This window comes from Rhipicephalus sanguineus, chromosome 1, assembly GCF_013339695.2.
Source record: "Rhipicephalus sanguineus isolate Rsan-2018 chromosome 1, BIME_Rsan_1.4, whole genome shotgun sequence".
Taxonomy (NCBI): domain Eukaryota; kingdom Metazoa; phylum Arthropoda; class Arachnida; order Ixodida; family Ixodidae; genus Rhipicephalus; species Rhipicephalus sanguineus.
Genome location: NC_051176.1, coordinates 254,081,896 through 254,100,955, shown reverse-complemented (window position 1 = coordinate 254,100,955; position 19,060 = coordinate 254,081,896). Strand labels below are relative to the sequence as shown.

The window sequence follows — 19,060 nt, the reverse complement described above, 5'->3', positions numbered from 1 at the left end:
GGCGGCCTCTTTCTTGCTTCTTCTGATAGCTGGGCCGTAAAGTTTCCTAATAATGCACTAGAGGGAAACCTGGCGCTAGTGGGAGCTGCAACGCATGGCGCTTCGGCCTGCTTCAGCGAATATGGGAATGATGGGCAATACATGGATTTGTCTAAGCTTCATTTTTTCTGCTTCGTGTGGCTCCGTGTGGCCTGCGGCCGCTTTGTCGCAAGGCGAAGTTCAGCAAACGTTCAGCAGTTCAACTTCACTACCTTGACCTTTTTTAGGCTCACCAATTCAAATTTGCTCACAAAGTTCACAACGATCATTTTTTTTTATCCGAAACAAACGCCAAACCACAACAATAAACAAAGCCACAAGTGCGTTCGAAGCCGCAAGCACAAATATTACGCAAATCCGTGTACTACCCATCATTCCATGGTGGCTGAACGATTGCAGCGCCAGGGTTCCCTCTAGTAAATATTGTAGGAAACTCTATGAGCTGGGCGATTTTTCATTATCAAGGTTGATGTGTCCGCCTTGACGAAGGTGCATTTTCCGGAATGGTCGCTAGGTTGTCTACCGTCCTAGCTGATTTAGACTTGCTTATGTGCTTCTTTTAGACGATCATTCCTACTCCCATCGAATCGTTCGTTTTGCCGAAACGCGCGTCATATCATTCGCGTGTGGCGCTGTTGAGGCTCCTGAGCGAAAATAATATGATCGAAAGGTTTTTATGTCAGTCAATCATGCGGAACAGAGAAATTGGCTATAAAGAAGGCACAACGGAAATGCACTGTTGTAACAGAAATGTAGAAATAAGGTAAAGGAAAGCGAAAGTAGAGAAACACTACAGAAAGAAACTTGACGCATGTGGGAGCCGAATCTGTGCACATTCCGCATTACACGCGCGGTGCTTTGCCAATTAGGCTAACGCGGCAGCCGTGCTCACGTTCTCGTGTATTAGTGTATGTGTACAAGATTAGCTCTGGGATCATTAGCCGCAGCAGCTCAGTAGCCCTGCACACGGACATCATTTTAGCCGCAGTCGTCGCGTGTAGTATGCGAGAGCTAAGGAGCAGGCAATAAGGCTCTCGCAATTTCTGCCATTGGCCAAATATAGAGGAAGGCGGTGTAAATACGACTAATATCCCAATAAAAACGTCTTCGAATGCGAGGCCCAAGTTACCGCGCAAGAGATACGCTGACGCTGTAAGTTTCGGGGAACTTGATTTCTGTCAGCAGTGGAAGTTAAATTTAAAAGAAATAGCAAACCTTGTAAAAAAAAAGAGGCTAAAACGAGAGAAGAAAAAAAACAATGGATGGAAGTGAGCCTTTCATTCATTAAATTTAATGGTTCACTAAAAAAAAAAGCTGGACTAAGCGACTACTGGGACTAAGCGTCATTCAAAAATAATTTCTCTTACTCTTATCTATGGTGAGCAGTATTTACGAGCTTCCGACTTCCTCTGCACGCGTTACGACTCCAACAATTCCACGTGATAATGTGAAGATGCGAACGAACGAAGCATTGCCATCATGTAGTCGTCGTCATATCTCAGTGACCCGTGTTATCATTGCGTCGTTGTTGTCGTGCCTAAGGCACGACAACTTTGTAAAAGAAAGCGTGATTTTTTACAGCGAGGCTGTCTATGGCTGGGATCCGGGGGAAAAAATGTGTCCGAGATGTTGACAGAAACACACCATCCACGCGACGTGGTCACGCTATCTCTCTCAAGCGGCAGGAAATCCGCCCCGCACCATCCGCCACGACCTGTCTAGTTACGGCGCGCATGCAGTCTAGCCCGACGGTGCATCCGCGTGCGGTTTTCGCACCGCTTCCGAGAGATGGCGTGACCACGCCGCGCACCCGTACAGTGCGCCAGCGGCAGCGCAAACGCATTGTCCGCCAGGATCCTCAGTGTCCTCAGTATCGCGAAGCTGAAAGTGCCTGTCGGCGAGTTGGCTGCAACACAGACGAGCACCTCCCTGCAAGATTTCAACGGGAGTTGGTCGAAAATCCCTTTCGGTACCCCTACCGCGTGTGCAATCGTCTGTGGTTTGCCGAACACCTTCCACCGTCTCTGGCGTGCGTGACCAACTGTGGCGTAATTTAAGGGAGTTGTGCCCCGGTTCTCCACCACCAACGACTACGCGTACCCCCGTACCGGAGCACCCCCCAAAAAATTCACCGACGATTACGATGCTGCCTAATGCCACTTCTGAGCGCAGCTGTTTAGGTGTTCCGATTTTATAAGGTGAGGCGCGACTGCCTCGCTAACCGGGAGACCAGGAAAGGCAGCGCGTGGGCGCGTTCCACAACAGCCGCCGCAGACAAGCTTCCCTTCATGCAGCGCTTTATTTCCATGTGTGGTATCGGTGCACGCCCTCGCCACGTATTAGTGATGATGCCATCGGCGACCGCACGACGGCGCGCACTACTGTGGCGCCGCGTGTGGCCGCCGCGGAACCTGTCGTCTCGCCCCTGTCGTTCCCTTCTCGAGCTCTCCTCGCTATCGCAGTCTTTCATCCTCCGCTGCGCTCCGCATTCGCTCTCTTTCGTCCTCGTTCGCTCTGCCGCTTACGATGACGCCGACGCCACTCAACGCAGGCACGGGCGCCTAAGAGCTGCGCTCTAAAACTTGTTTATTATGGGCGAACTTGTGCCCGGAATTGCAGATGCAAAATCTAAGAGCCCATTAGAGCGTTCCACACGCAAAGTGTCCCTTCGATGCATCGCACGTCTTCTTCTCGCAAGCCTGGCAGGTCAACCCACTTTCTCGTGCCCGTGCGCGAGAGGCATGCGTTGCGCTGTCACAAGAAGCGCGAGCAGGCACGAGGCATTGCAGACGCCAGCACAGCGGCTCGCTGTGCTCCGCGTTCGCTCTCTTTCGCCCTCGTTCGCTCTATCGGTTACGCCGACGACGACGGCGACGCCGCTCAACGCAGGAATGGGCGCCTAAGAGCTGCGCTCTAAAATGTCGTCGAAAAAAGGCTGGTGTTGCCACGCCTTCCGTGCATGTGCATGCGTCGCTTGACCCACGGCAGTGGTTCTATGATATCAAGGGGAAACTGATGACGTTTCTAGTGAAATGGCTATGTCAAGAAAGAAAATTTTAAATGTAATTAATCAAAACAAACAGTTTCGCTCGTCTTCCATCTTGACATAGCGGAAGGGCTCTAAATTTTTTGTGAATATTTCTTCATACCTGAACCGATGTGCGAATCACGAACGACCAACTTCGATCGGCGGACCCGCTTTCTCGATCATCAGTGCCGTTCGCAGTATGCGATCATTAATTCCTTTATTTTCTCGTCATCCTTCCCTTCACTACTTTGCATGTGTCTCCTCGTTATTTATTTCTGCATGCCAAACAGCACCCCTGCCTCTATGAACGTTATACTAAGCATCGGACGACGGCTATGACAAGGAGGCTGCTCGATCTCTTAGCAACAAACGACCTCAGATGACGCGATTCGGGCCACGAGGGTGGAGGGAAGCTTATTATTGGAGGACCGCCGAAGGGCAACACAGAAACACGATAAGTACCCCAGGGTAATAGCCTCGTGGAAGCAGAGGCTTATGTGCTCGACCCTCTCGCTTCTATCCTCTTCCGTTATATATATATATATATATATATATATATATATATATATATATATATATATATATATATTTGTTCATGTGCATTCTCTGCTTCCTCTCTCGACCTGATGGCATGCCGCTCAAAAAAATAAGTAGCTTACCCTGGGCCCCTGGCTGGCTCAGATGTAGTGTTTGTTTTCTACCTTTATTTTTTTATGTATTGCTTAGTTTTTGCAGCATAGAGAGTGAACTTACTTTTAGGCGTAGTTTTCCGCCGCTCGCTCTTGCACTGATTCTTTTCCTCTGAAGGTTTTTGTTATTCGAGCACACAGAAAGCATCTGCATTTTTATGCCTCTTCAGCGGGGTCCACGAGTGACCCCGCTGTCTAAACCTTTCGTGAAATCAGTTCCCCGCTATTATAGTGCGGTGCGTGCGCCCATCGCTTTTCCGTTTCCCGAGTATGCGCATTGCAGCGACGGTTGATTAAGTAGGCGCATGCAGTAGGTACTCTGTGGTGTTAGGAAAGAAAGAATAATAATAATAGTAATAATATCGGGGTTTTGCGGAGGGAAAGAAGTGACTTGAACATATTGTCACTAGCCTATGGATATTTCTAGGATCATCGTGCTTTGAGGCATCTTAAGAAGGGCCCAGGCTGATCTAAGGGACCATCCGCATCTATAACAGGTTCTTTCGGAAAGAAAAAAAAAAGCGCCCTACACACGTTGCAATCAGGAACTGGTTGTTCACCAACTATAGCCAATAGCTGAAAGTTTCGTCACCTCATCACTTTGTAATTATAACTGCTATAGTTGTACGTGCCAAAACCACGATATGATTGTGATGCACGCTGTGATGGGGGACTGTGGATTATTTTCGACCACCTGAGCCTTCTTAACGTGACCATAAATCTAAGTACACGGGTGTTCTTACGTTTTGCCCCGATCGAAATGCGGCTGCCGTGGTCGGGATTCAACCCGCGTCTTCGATCTTAGCAGCGCGATGCATTATCAGTTAATCAGCCGATTACGATTAAGTATATATGCGAACGAGCTCTCTTTTTTTTCTGTTCGTATTAAAAAAACACACGTCCGAACGCGCACCAGGCGATCAAAGGTTACGGGACATGGGCTCCACGCCAAATGAAAATCTTTTTAAATTTTGTGTTAATGCGTGACGCTCCTAATTTACTGAATAATTGCCGCATAAAATGCAGGCTAGACCTTCTAATTAGAGGCAATGTTCTCAAGTTACGTGGGAATTTAACTTTTTCGAAAATCTCGTGTCCGGTAAACTTTTGACGCTGGGCGCCCTTTGCCTTTCCCAAACCAAAACGAGAGATGGGCGGTTTCCCGTGCTCAGCCCAGCATCCCAAATTTGAAGTGACTTATATGCACTGGTAACCTGTCATGGTCAAGGTAGCGCAAGAAGTGATCAAAGTATTCCGGCGGTATACGAACGCGCTGCTTTGCGCAGCGGCTGGTGCCAATCTCAGCCGCTGAACAGGTAAAATATAGAGAAATCCTATACCCAAGGTTTACCATGTAGATTTTACAGCGGAGATAAAGCCTTTAATAGTTTCAGTGAACGTGATTTAAAGTGATTTCGTTTAAAGAAAGGCTTCTCCGCTCCTTGTTAAAAGAAAAATGGGAGGCCGGAGCACGAAAACGGGCCCATTGAACGGCGACAGTTTCCATTCGGTTTCAGGATAACAGAACGCGCTCAGCTTCCAAGGGAGCGCAGACAAGCCGTGGAACGGCAGCGGCAGTACTGCGGCTGGCGTTAGAACTTTTGGAAGGAAAAGCGCATGCCCCTTTCCCGGCCGCGCCGAGAGCTCGCGATAAGCGTGCGTAAAAGCGGTGGGAAGCGCTGCAGCAGCAGCTGCTGCTGCTTCTGCGCCGCCGTCATTACGGCCCAACATTAGGAGTGTAAACGGGAATGCAAATTAAACGCCACCAATCTCCGCGCACGTTAGCCGCGTGTAAGTGGAGAGAAATTAAGAGCTGTCCCGATCTCGCGCGCGGCGCGGCAGCACGCGGCGAGCTCACGAACGCTCGTCGCATATGAGCGAATTAAAACCGAGGACGGCAGGCAGGTCCGCTGCTGCCGCTGCTGCGGGTCAATCAGGCCCATTCGTCGTGCCGTCACGGAAGCTGGCTCTTAGTGCTCCGGCTAATTACTCGTCGCGACGCCCGCCGACGCGCTCGCTCCTCGCAGCAGCCGCTGCTCCGGCTTTCTCTATCTTTTCTCGGCTCAGTCAGGCCGTTCTTCTTTATCCGAAGCCGGCCTTGCACGCGGCTCCATGGGCTCCTCGCGCGCGCGAGAATCGAAGAGCTTGGCCGAGCGTGTTTTCGATTGAAACTCCCGGGGAAAAGAAAAGGGGCCGCGCCGGCGGGGGGGAAAAGGACACTTTAATTACGAGAAACAGCTGGCGAGAAGGAGCAAAAATAACTGTGGGGTAGTGCGCGAATTCCGAGCGTCGAAGAGAGCCTCGCATCGGGTACCGAAGTTTGGAGGGCGTGTATTGCTGCGAGGCTCGAGGACACTTTTTCTTATTTTTCTGCTGCTGCCGTTACAGAAAACCACGTTATACGCCGTGTTCGCGACATGAACAGTTCGCTGCCCGTGTTGACGTCGAACGCAAGCTGCTTCTTGCGCTTCGCAACGAACTCCTGGCTCGCCGCCTTCCTTTCGCCCTCTCTTTATTTACAAATTTGCATAATTAGTTCGCGTGAGAACGCGGAGCGGTAAACAGTATTGAAGTGAACCGGCGATCGCCTATTCTGCCGCGCACACGGTGCTCCTCAATAGGATGTTATTCATCGTCCCCGTGTTCTTTGCGTTGACACTATATATGCCGTTCACTTGCATACATCTTAAGTTGTTTTCCTTACGCTTAAACGGATTCTGTAGATTTCCGAGATTGTAGTTCGCGGGGCTAAGAGCCTTGGATTGGGTCCTCGGCATTCAGAACGCATAGGCACATGCGTAAAAGCAGTATTCTGAGCAGCCACTTGCATTATATTGCCCTGTCGTATTTGTAGCGCCCGTACAAGCCTATGTGTTCTTCGTGCGCGTCTGTTTCGCGCCTTTGAAATTATTCACTATAGTAAGACTCACTACAGAAACCTCGGCCGAAATTGTACCGAACGTTTTCTCCCTTTAATTTTTAACTGCTTTGTGTGCCCTCCTAGAACTATTGGATGCATTTATGCTCTTCATTCAACTGATTCAGCACAGTCCCCATGCTGTCTGACTTGGTTGCGAAATGTAATTGGCTAACTTTCTGAAGAATCTCTTAACATGCATCCGAATTTCCTCAATTTTTTTTTATATGCATGTTTCAGCGAATACCGATTTTCTTCGCTGTTTGCTGCAAATATCAATATCCCCGCCTGCTGTTTTGGCGTTTTCCTTGATCCACTTCACTCTCTAATGCGTGACATAGTGAACATAGAAAAACGAATAAAGGAGCTGACAGAACAACGCAGTAATGGGCATATCTGTCTTACCAGGATCGCGTAGCGGCGCTATAAGTTCCTGCCACGTAAATAATCATTTCCAGTTTTTCCAAAAAAAAAAAAAAAACACTCGTACAGTCAGTGACGCCATTCAGTTTTTCACACGGGGTGCACAGTGAAGTCACTTATAAGCGGTGCCTTACCTGGCAATAAACCAATCGTGAGAACAGGCCCTGATTTACGACCCCGGTGCTGTGTTGTAAATTGTGTAGCAACCCGTATTCGTTCGTGGCTGTACAGTGGTAATCGGCCGTAAATGTTTCCCCGCCTGCCGAACCCGCATGACTCGATCTTCTCCCGAGGTCCCGCACAATGTAGAGGCTGCAAAACACGAACTAGAAAGCGTTTATGGTATTACGTACGCATAAAGACAAAAAAGTAACAGTTTAAACGCAAGGGCGAAGCAATGAATGCGATAGCAAGAAAAGCGGCCCGTGATGGACGCGCTGCTACGCTGCAGAAACATCTACCCCCCGGCAGCAACTACCGCGCGAGCAGACAGCGGAAGGGCAAGGTTCTCCCTGCGCAAATGTTAGAAGAAGCGAGCGAGCTGGCCGACGACATATAAATGCACCCGTTGCGCTCCTCGCGCCATCTCGCTGGTAATAAAGAAACGCTTATAAGCGCCTACCGTCTCTGAGTCCTGCCAGCGGCAAAGGGTGTGTATATAACGCTCGCCGTTAGCTACCTGAAGGATCTGCGCTTTGTGGCGTAGTGGTTTGCGCCACGCGTTGCGGAGCGAGAGGTCGCTGGTTCGATTCCGCGCTCCGGCAGCATTTTTCTGAATTATTTTTCTTTGGGACTTTTATATATATATATATTATATATATATATATATATATACTTATACAAATACGGTACATGACGGCGGCGACGGCACCGGCAAAAACCAGCCGAGACTGTCCATATAATTGCTATCGCAATAAAAAGAGATAGAAAACTCCGAGGCTTCATTTTTCGAGGCACCTTGACGGATGGTGGATGCCGTGTTTAACGGAAAGTTGGGACGCCACGGATTTGGGCGGGTTGAAATGCAGATCATGCTGACCTTGGTGCTAATTGTGATCTCGTATTGTGACATCGTACGTCATTTTAATTGTTGCGCCGTCCATGCTGCTGGTTGTAGTTGTTGTTGCTTCATGCAGTGCATAAACAAAAAAATATGCAGTTGTCGACAGCAGCGGCAGTGCGTATTACATTTATCAGCTTCTCACTTTTCATTATGTCCTCGTGTGTGTGCGCGCGCGCTGAGGCTCTCAGGAAATGTTATAGGCCTGTATCCATAAAACTGTCTTAGGCTAGAATTGCTTGTAAGAGATATTTTCCACCAATCTGGATGCTCGACACGTCATTAGCGAAGCCAGCTGTCCAGTGGCGAACATCATGTAAGAGCGCAAAACTTTGTGAATGCGACCCCTGCTTTCTGAGGTTGTTAGCGCACAATGAAAAAAAAAAAAACTACAATCTTGATTGTACAAGAACATTTACGATGACGCAGAATTCATAGACCGCATAAAAAGAAGAGATGTAGGAGTGAACTTATAGTGAATTATGAACCTCAAGTGATCGTGTGAAAGTGACAGTGTCGTATACCGGTGTCGCACGGGCATTTTTGATCGCGATCGGAGTCTATCCGGATCGGATTTCTTTATCGTGATCAACAAGTTGGTCGCTACTACATGGTACAGCCTAACCAGGATTGAGTTTGGTGCAGACGTCAGTCAAATCGCGATCACGGGGCCAGATCGCGATGCGCCGATCGCGATCGTCTTGATCCCGATCGGGCATGATCGTGATTAAATTTGACCGTGTAGCAGCTCCTGATCCGCATCGAGCCCCGTGTTGACACCGGTATTAAAGGGGTCCTCATTCGGTCTGCGCCATGCGAGCGAACAACCCCTGTGCGCAGATCACGCGGCGAAAATCATGTCCGCAAAGTATTACGCTCACGCATTTCCGGGTGCACGGCTGAAAACATAAACGAAATACCGTGCTCACTTAGCCTTATTACACTCAGACTTCTTGCTAGCAGAGGACAATGTCATCGGTCTCGCCTACTACATTGTTCACATCCGGAAATGTGAACAATGTAGAGATTCCAGCGGAGGGCAAGGCGTTTATAAAACCGCTGCTGGAAACATGCGCGAAACGAAGAGAATGAAAGTGAGGCATAGGAAGAAGAAATAAACGCCGGACTCCACTCAGTGTAGGAATCTCAAGGACGAGAAGCACGTTTCGGTTAGCGAGGTATATAGCAGTAGTAACGACGCAGCCACCCGCATCGCCTGAAGCTATTAGCTGTCTGCGTCACGAGGGTGAAGCCTGTGTGTGATGCGCGTCGAGGAAACTATGTGTTCATGATATGTGTAGACAGAGATCAGTATATACTCGGCACATCTCCGAATGAAACTGATGTTGTCCATCCTTTTGCCGTTCGCACCGCTTGCCAGATTACTTCTTGTGTTTCTAGCAAAGAATACAGGGGGAAAATGCGTATGCGACGGCAAACGGAGTGCCGCCCAGATTACGAAAACATTACGGAAACATGAGAAAAACATTACTGAATACATTACGAAAGAGCTATCTTGAGGACAGAAAGCAAACAATTGCACCTTTTGCACCGTTTCTTGAAGAATGTGCCATCCATAATTAACGCACTTTCTAACCATTACTTCAACCATTCAATTTCATCGACAATACTGAACTCATTCGTGATGCTCCCAAATTTTGTGTGTTTAGCTGCCTTAAGAATCGTTGGCGAAAGGGTATTAGTAAAAGCTCGTCTCGCCTTTACTTATTATGTTTTCTTTTTTTTTTGGCTCTGGACATGTGATGCGCCAGCTGCAAGAAGAATGATAAAAAGGAAACGCGTTAAAATACATAAGCAACGCTAAGGAATATAACTTTTCGCGCTAGCCATCACATCAGCAAGCAAGCAGCATCGTGTCGCATAACGCTACGTGGGCATTCATTACAGCAAAAAAAAAAGGAACAAGAAAAAGAGCGCCATGCGAAGGTGGCACCGGAAAAAAAATAGCGGAAATATTTGACCGCACCATGTCGGATTGGGAGGTAGAGTCGGTGCTGCGGAAAGACGAGCTTCAGCAAGTTGGTCGATAACCATCCTCGCTGCCTCCATATAACAGCTGTCACAACAGGAGGAGCCATCCACATGCTGGTCCAGCTGAGGCGCTCGGTGTACTCTTTCATTTTGTGCTTGGTCGCAAGGGAGCTGCGCGGTAGCGGCGTAATATGCGGTCTCGTTGGGGGAGACAACGGTGGTGTCAGACTCTAACACTTTCACACGCGGGTCATTTATCTTCGGCGCCGAGAAAATGAAAAGCAGGAAGCCTAGGAAAAAAAGAAAACAAGTGGGCTGGTGAGGGGGAAGAATAAAACGGAACAGCGAGAATAAGCTTCCAGGCATTAGGCGAGGTGGTGGTCTAAAATTCAGAGAGAGATAGAGACTGATGAGCCTTACGTTCGTACGTGATTTTCGAATGTTCCCACGCAACCCGCAATCTTGCTTTCCGACACGTACCGACTGTAACTCGTTCGCACTTACCAAATGCGATACGCGTGTAAAAGAGCCATCCGCCGACACGCGGCATCGATGCGTATAGCGTCTCAAGAAGCCGATGAGCTGTACAAGGCCGTGGTCGTTGGTAAGGCTCATTGGTTTCTCCGGCACATTACGGACGCGCGTATACCTGCAGTTGCACGCGTTCTCGGTGTCTTTCTGTAGGCGGCGCGATAACGAGAAATCACTCCGCTTCACTATGTCTCAGGTCGTGGGGGATAAGAGAGCGCTGTTCTGACTGCGCCCATCCAAGCTAAGCCGCGGCTTTGCAAGCAGGTCGAGATAGAGATCTATTTCGGGCGATGAACGAGAAAGAAATCGAGATATTCGCACCTCACGAGAAGGTATCTGTTCTAGTCTGTTCACTGTAGTGCTGCGGCAAAAGGTGATGTACCGTATACATAGGAGCGAACATAAGTTCGGTGCAAAGTTGGGGCTCGAGAAGTCTTCGTGTTCATTATTATGAAATTGCGAATCGCAAAATAACGCACTATGGGGGGAAAAATGGAGTAGCATAACATCTACCCTATTTATATCGCATCTAAATATTGCGATGGGCGAGAAAGATCGGAAATACTAAGGGTGTGGATATTTAGACGGGTAACAATCGTGAATATACAAACCTAACAATAGCTGACGTGAAAGAAAGCACTTAAGAAATTAAACTCTTGTTTTCGTAAAATCGTCATGTTAGTTCCACGGCAGAGTTAAATTTCCGCACATTATCCTTAAGGTGCCCTGCAACACTTTTTCAAGTATTCAACGAGATACTTCATTAAAGGAGGTTATTGTCTCAAGAATCGACTGCCGCGAAAATTTTCAGAATCCGTCAAGTATACGAGCGGAGTTGCAGGGGTTTGTCGTACGCTTTAAGCGCTTTCTCTCTCCTTTCGTACCATCGAGCGCGCTGAAAGCTACGCAGGGTAGGGGAGGGGGGATGACGAGGAGGAAAGGAGCTACGTCCGTTCGTCATGACCTTGAGCACTTTCTTTTCTTTTTTTTCTTTGAATGCGCGGCGTACTTTCAGTGTGATCGCGACCGCGCTGGTGTAATTCTATACGTGTGTAATTCTAGCACTGTAGAGTGACGCGGGCACGTCGCGGCATCCCGCGGCGGCCGCGGCAACTATGCAGCTCACGATACTTAAATCGGTGAATGGCCGTGGACCTTGAGTTTATGACGCGGCCGTTTCGGATTATGGCATCATTTGTCGAGAGAAGAGCGAGCGATTTCTAGCTGACTTTGAAAATTAATTGTAAATTCCAGGCTCCGTGCTACACTATAACGTTGCCTCACGTGTTCTCAGGAGCTTCGACTACCGATCGGCAGCGTTTTCTGATCATGCTCAAAAAGTTGGAGGACGCTTGAGCTTCGCCTCAAGAGTAGAACACGATAGCGTGATCGGCCCCGTTCGCATCGCCTTCCCAATCGGTAGCCTCGCTTCGCTTATCGGTGGACACCTCACCCTGCCGCAAGAAAGGGAACGTCTGTACGCGTAGCATTAGCCATTTCAAACTATCCTACAATGCCTACTGCAAGTACAGTTGCGAAGTGCCCACTACGCCATAATTCTTCCTTTTGTCAATCAGTGAAGTACCCACTACACATCCGTATTTATTTATTTATTTATTTATTTATTTATTTATTTATTTATTTATTTATTTATTTGCATACGTATAGAAACACAAGGACGCAGAGAAAGAGGGAGGGAGCAAGCTGGCAACTGCCACCTAGAGGGGCACAACGCCTGCCTACTCTTTCGGGAGGAGGAAGAAGAAAGGAAGATAGGAGGAAGGCAACACGCGAACCTACGCAGCTGTTCGCTTTGTTGATGGTTTTGCTCCTGATGATGATTAATATGCCGAGGCAAACACGCTAGCGTCCGTGTGTACCTCTGAAGGGGCCGTAGGGTCGTAGTGGCGTAGTATAGGAGGAGAGGCCAATAAACGACGGAGCTTTGCGAACGCGTCGTCGCACTCTGACGACCACGAATTCAGAGTCCCGTTACTTTCCGAGGAGCTTAGTCAGCGACGATATGATATTAGCGAAGTTCCGAATGAATAGTCGAAACTATGAACACAGTCCTACGAAACTCTGTCATAGGCGGAGAGTACGGGGGGCAGAGCCCCCATTGGCGCCGGCCCAGGATATTTTTTAAGAGCTTGGCTTAGGTCCCCGTCCATTGACAGCATACTGTTGGCCGTCCTGTCTGGCAGTTATTTCACAGGTGGCTGTTTATGCAGCTTCTTTTTCATTTTCAGGCTTTTAAAGTTCCGCTCATGGGCCAGTGACAAGTCGAACATTCAGTGGAAAATGCCCCTCAAACGGATTTGTCCGTGCAGAATGTGTTGTGTTGATGAACTACTGAAGCGACGACTTAGCTATGACAAGCTAAAAAATTCACCGACGATACGATACTGCCTAATTTCGCTGAGCACAGCTTCGTGTTCGGGCAACGCCAGCTGTGTTTGAAGTTTTGACTATCCGCAGTTGTAACAATGTAACACTCGTTACATATTGCCGCAGAAACTGCCAGCGCTCTAGTGCTACGCATACTACTCTGTGCATTGCAGGCGCCGCGAACCAAGTGAAACGCCGGCAGCCCCGTTACGACAAGCGAAGCCAACCGCAGTGCACGTATACCAGCCCTGCATGCGCACGAGCTCCGACCGAGAGGCCAGCGCGCGCGACGTAGGAAGAAAGCGAGGTTATAGGCCAGTATCTCGTGATAAAGAAAGACTCCGCGTTCGCTCTCTTTCGTCCTCGTTCGCGCTATCGGTTACGCCGCCGACGCCAACGGCAATGCCGCTCAACGCAAGAACGGACGCCTATGAGCTGCGCTCTAATTGCCTTGAACCCCGTAGTGAATGGTTTTGAGAACACTAAAAAATGCTACTGAGAATACAAAGAAATCCCGACACAGTCAGTCGGTAAATGTTTCCCCCAACTTACTCGCCAATAAAAAACGGGTAATTTCTTCGCTGCCTACAAATTGGTACCCTTCGACATGCCTACCTATAAATGTGCCGAGACAAGATGGTAAGCATTTTTTATTTATCAGTAAAGGGTATTACTACAAGTTCGGTCACCAATGAGCAACTCCATTACTCGTCCAGAAAACAACCTTTGGCGGAAAGATTCGTAACCGCAGCTTCGCACAAGGTGTAGTGGTAGCAAATTGTATTTGGTAGCAAATGGTACTTGCTACCATCTGAGAATTACTTTCGACCATCTTGAATTAAATTCACTGGCACAATTAAAGCTTCCCGTGCCAGCGTTAGCTCTCCTGTTTGGTGCATGTTTTCACAAAGTAAAGCCTATTAATAAAAAAAATTCGGCACGTCCCACGCATTGCGGGAATCGATTTTACGCGACGCAGTCAACGAGTAGCAACCTATGCAGCCTTTTTCGCTTTGAGTCAAGAGTTACGAGGTGGATCGATGTATTTGTGTAAATTCAAAAATAAATCTGGAGTCTCCCACTTACAGATCTTCATAATGATATCGCGGTGTCAGCACCTAAGAGACTAAAGTTACATTAAGTTCTTCAATTTGTAAGTTGGACTCTCTCTCTCTCTCTCCCTCCCCCCTCTCTCTCTCTCTCTATATATATATATATATATATATATATATATATATAATATATATATATATATATTATATATATATATATATGGGAAGAGTGCGGGAGAAACCTGGAAGAGCAAGTCCCCGCCCCCTCCGGTAAAATGAAAACCCTCCGCCTATGCTCTCAGTTCTTTGACGGACGTACGTTTAAGGAACTCAGCCACGGTCCGAAGCTTGGCTGGATAGGGGAGAATTCCGTCCTTGTACACGACGTAGCCTAGTATTGTCAGCTGCCGTGCTGCGAATCGGTGCTTCTTCAGATTCACTCGTAGGCCGGCGTTACTCAAACGCGTCAAAACATGCTGCAGTCGTTGAAGATGCGTGGAGAAGTCCGGAGCGAAAACGACGCCGTCGTCGAGGTAGGACAAGCACGTGTGCCATTTCAAGTTGCGCAGAACGGTATCCATCATGCGCTCAAAGGTTGCGGGCGCATTACACAGCCCAACGGCATGACGTTGAATTCGTACATGCTGCCGGGCGTGACAAAGCCTGTCTTCGGTTGAGCGTCATCAGCCATGGGTACTTGCCAGTAAGCTGAGCGCAAATCGAGGGATGAAAAGAATTCTGCTCCTTGCAGGCTGTCAATGGCGTCGTCTATTCGCTGTAGTGGATAAACGTCCTTACGAGTGACCTTGTTTAGTCGTCGGTAGTCCACACAGAACCGTATACAGAACAGTCCTTCTTCGCCATAAGAACGACACGAGACGCCCAGGGGCTGTTTGAAGGGTTAATAACATCGCGCCGAAGCACGTCGTCGACTTGCTCGTTAATTAGACGACGTTCTGCGGGAGATACGCGATATGGACGTTGCCGCAATGGCTGTTGGGCGCCAGTGTCGATGCGATGCGTAACAGTGGACGTACAGCCGAGGGAAGTTTGCGTAATACCGAAAAAAGAAAGAAATTTTTCCAACAGGCACAGAAGCTGGAAACTCTGGACCGGCGTAAGGTTGTCAGCAATGGAGGATCCAAATACATCAGGGAGTGACGAATCAGGCGTGGAAACAGCATTGAGCGTACTGGAACTGGGATAGTGCGTGTCATCGGGTGCGCCCGTAACTTGAGCGTCTTCGAGAGGTCCCACTCTGCCGAGACATTCGCCTCGCAGCAACGTAAAAATGTATGGGGACGGGTTGCTAACGAAAATAGCGGTGCTGCCCTGAGTGACTTGCACAGTTGCAAAAAGCCTTTCCAAGCGTAAACGCGGTCATATGGCGAAAAGAGTGCAACGGTGTCGGAGATACCCACGCATGACTGACATAGCCGTTGACGAGTTTGGAGGCACTGTGGTATCGTCTTTGACGAGTAGCTTGTTCGGAACCGACGGTCTGTCTGCCGGAGTCAAATCTGAAAACGGCGAGAGTTCTAGTTCGGCTGGTGCACAATGAATGACGGCATCGTGGCGGGAGAGCAAATCCTATTGCAGGATGACGTTGTGAGATCATGCAGAAATTATGAATTTGACGGCGCGCAGAGCGTCCTGAATGATGACGCTGGCTGTGAATATTGCTGTAAGATAAATACTTTGGACGCTAGCTGTACGGAGGGGCAGCCCGGAAAGTGGCGTCGTCACTTTTCGTAGTAAACGGCTCAGTTTTGCGTCTATAACAAATACGACAGCTCCAGTGTCTACAAGGGCAGATGCGCGAATACCGTCTACAAACACGTCTATTACGTTCGATGGGTTTCGCTCAGGGGTTTCACAGTTCGACAGCGTCGCAGCCCTTGCCTCGTGGACTGCGACGACTAGTTTTCCTGGTCTCGTGCGACCGAACGTGGCCGCATCGGCTACAGTGAGCGGAGTCGTGGAGACAGTGAACGGCGGGTAGATGTAGATGGGCTTGACGTCGGTGACATAACGGTGGTGGGTCTAAGACGGGCGGCTTGACTGGCTTATGACGGGTAATGTGGCTCGAGGCGGCTGCACGCGATGCAATAACGTGCGACGGGACCGGCGTAACCGCACGCAAAGCAGATGGGGAGGTTGTCGGAAGTTCCCCGTCGGTTCGCTGGGGAAGGTCCCACTCATGTCGCAGGACACGATGTGCGTGGCGGCTGCTGATATGACTGCATGGTGGGCTGCAGTCGGGGCATGGGATGACGTCGGTGAATGTAGGCGGCACACCCGCTTCAAAGGACGGAGGTCTAGCGACAGCTTCGGCGTAACCAAGTGGGGCAGCCACAGGGATTGCTTAGGGCGGCCTGGCGACAACTTGAGCGTAACTCAGTGGCGCAGGCGCCGGATGGTGCTGGTGGTATCCAGACATGCCCTCCGCGATTTCCTGCTCAATCGCTCGGCGGAGGGGATGCAGAAGTGTGGTTGACGGCTGTTGAACGTGAGTGAGCAAAGGCCAGCAGAGAGAACTGCTTGCTATTTACTCGCGCACGAATGTCTTGTAACTTCTGCGAGCAACGCCGAGTAGTCCAGAAATGGCCGACAAGCCAGGCAGATCTGCGTCACGCGATGGAGGGTGATGGGTAATTCACCGCTGCCGGCGCAGCTCCTCGTAGCTTTGGCACAGCGTTATTACCTCTGCCACAGTGCGAGGGTTTCGGCGAGCAGCAGGGTGAAGGCATCGGTCGGTGATGCCTTTCATAACATTTCTGATCTTACCAGATTCCAACATAGTCGCGCTGGCTTTATTGCACAAGCAGAGGATGTGTTCTATATTACTTGTGAAAGATTCACCGGCCTGCCGAGCTCGTTCGCGTAAACGCTGTTCTGCTTGCAGCTTGCGAATGGCAGGGTGGCCAAACTGGTCGATAATGGCGGTCTTAAAATCGGACCGCGTCGGAAAATCTGATGCGTGATTGATGTACCAAAGGCTTGCCACATGCGCGAGGTATAGAACACCAAGTTGCTCAGTTTTCCTGCCTCGTCCCATTTATTGGTTAGTATCACGCACTCGTAAATCGCGAGCCAGTCCTCCACTTCACTGCCCATTCCGCGCCAGTGAAGACAGGTGGCTCGCGGAGACGAGGGACACCGGGACATGCGGTCGGTGCGGGAGGAAACGTTTTGCTGGGCGGCATCTTGAGGCATGGTAGACGGCAGTGTACGGGATCGAAGTTACAGGGGCATAGAAAGGTAATCGAAGGTGTTTTAAAGTCACAGCACCTCCACCAATTGTAAAGGTTGTTTATTGAATGCTGACGTAAGAGTCGACCGATATCTTGATCAACGGCTCAATTCACGGACTCCGAGAGCGAGCGGCTGGTGCAGCAATGCAAGCTGGTGCAGCAATGCAAGCAATGCGTGGTAGAGGCACACACACAGCAACGATTAGGACGGAGAGACAAACGAATAATGATGATCAGGATAATGTACAGATGAGGAGAAGTGCATAACAAACGCCGGATTTCATGGCCAATCCCCCGTAGTGGGTATGAGCCAAGAAGAAAGGTTTAAGCAAGCAAGCAATTCCCCGCGAGGCACCACTCGCGTGGCCTGGAACGCAGCCGCTTGCTCGGACGATGGATCGTTCTACGGGTCTTCGGTGTCGCTCCCACGACCAAATGGAAGAAGCGGACTCTTGCAAGTAAGAGCAGACCGCCGTTCCGGCAAACCTGCCGCTACAACGCGGAGCTCTGCCATCCCTGGGAAACTACGAAAAGTTTCCTGGAAGAGCACAGGCGGTTCTACGACGGCGCTAGAAAGACTCACGAAGCGGTCGTGGCGTCGACTACAGACGCCGGCGTCAAAACGACATCGCGGTTGCTTAGAAGCAACGACCACGCCTCGTGGCTGGGCCCTCAATTGGGTCTTGAGCAAGGGGTTCGAAACAGCCGTTCGCAAAACCATCTCGGACAGAAAGATGGCTGTCGTGAGACGCCGTCGTCAGGTCACCACGATGAATGCGCGACGGCGAGTCTGCAATGGTGCTGCCGTTAACTCCGCATCACCGGAAGCCTACGCGCGACATCTTTCCCGGAAGACGGCGACGAAGGCCTCTGTAGTCCAGGAGGTCGTCCCCGGTGACGCGACGAGAACCGGAGGGAGCTTCAAGAGGCGAAGCGCGGTCGCGTCCAGCGATGACGTCGGCATTAAAGACGAACCACCCAAGGCTAAGACACCACGTCTGGAAGTCCAGGAGTCCGGGACAACAGAAGTGACGGACGTTTACGAGGTGAGCGCCGCACCACAAGCACCCGCTGCCGTGGATACTAAAAGGAAGGACACTGGCGTGTGAAAGCCCAGGGGTTGCGGCCAACGACACCGTGCCGCCAGCGTGAAAGATTCGTGGGCGGTTGACGCGTAGAAGATGCTTTTTAAGACGAGCTCATCGGTGCTCGCAAACGTGACGTCCAGAATGGCGGTTATGGATCGGCACCTGAAATGTCTCGAACCCGAGACCTACACGGACTGGCCTCGACGTCGTTCAACTGCGTCAAAAACCCGTAACAAGAAGGCACAGGCTGACAATATCGCCTTCTTTAAGGCTTACACATAAGAAGCGCGTAACAAACGCCCCACATTATATGTATATATATTATTATAATATTCGTGCAATAAAGGTCATGTCAAGCTTCGCACGTTAGGTCTCATTATAGGATTCATTACCTTAGCAATGTTCGAGATCAGGGGCGTAGCCAGGGGAGGGGGGTTGGGAGGTTCAAACCCCCCCCCTGAATATTTTCAGTTTTGCTTGCGCATATATACACGCGCACATACAAACGCACGCACGAACATGTATGGTCGAACCCCCCCCCCCCCCCCCCCCGAAAAAAAATTTCTGGCTACGCCCCTGTAACAAAACGGAAACTTGTC

At 49.7% G+C, this 19,060-nt stretch overlaps 1 protein-coding gene across 1 annotated transcript in view; it reads right to left on the bottom strand.

Annotated features, from left to right (window-relative positions):
• LOC119378007 (protein APCDD1) overlaps positions 1 to 19,060 on the bottom strand; it is a 203,153-nt gene that overhangs the window by 170,984 nt on the left and 13,109 nt on the right. The window lies entirely within an intron of this gene.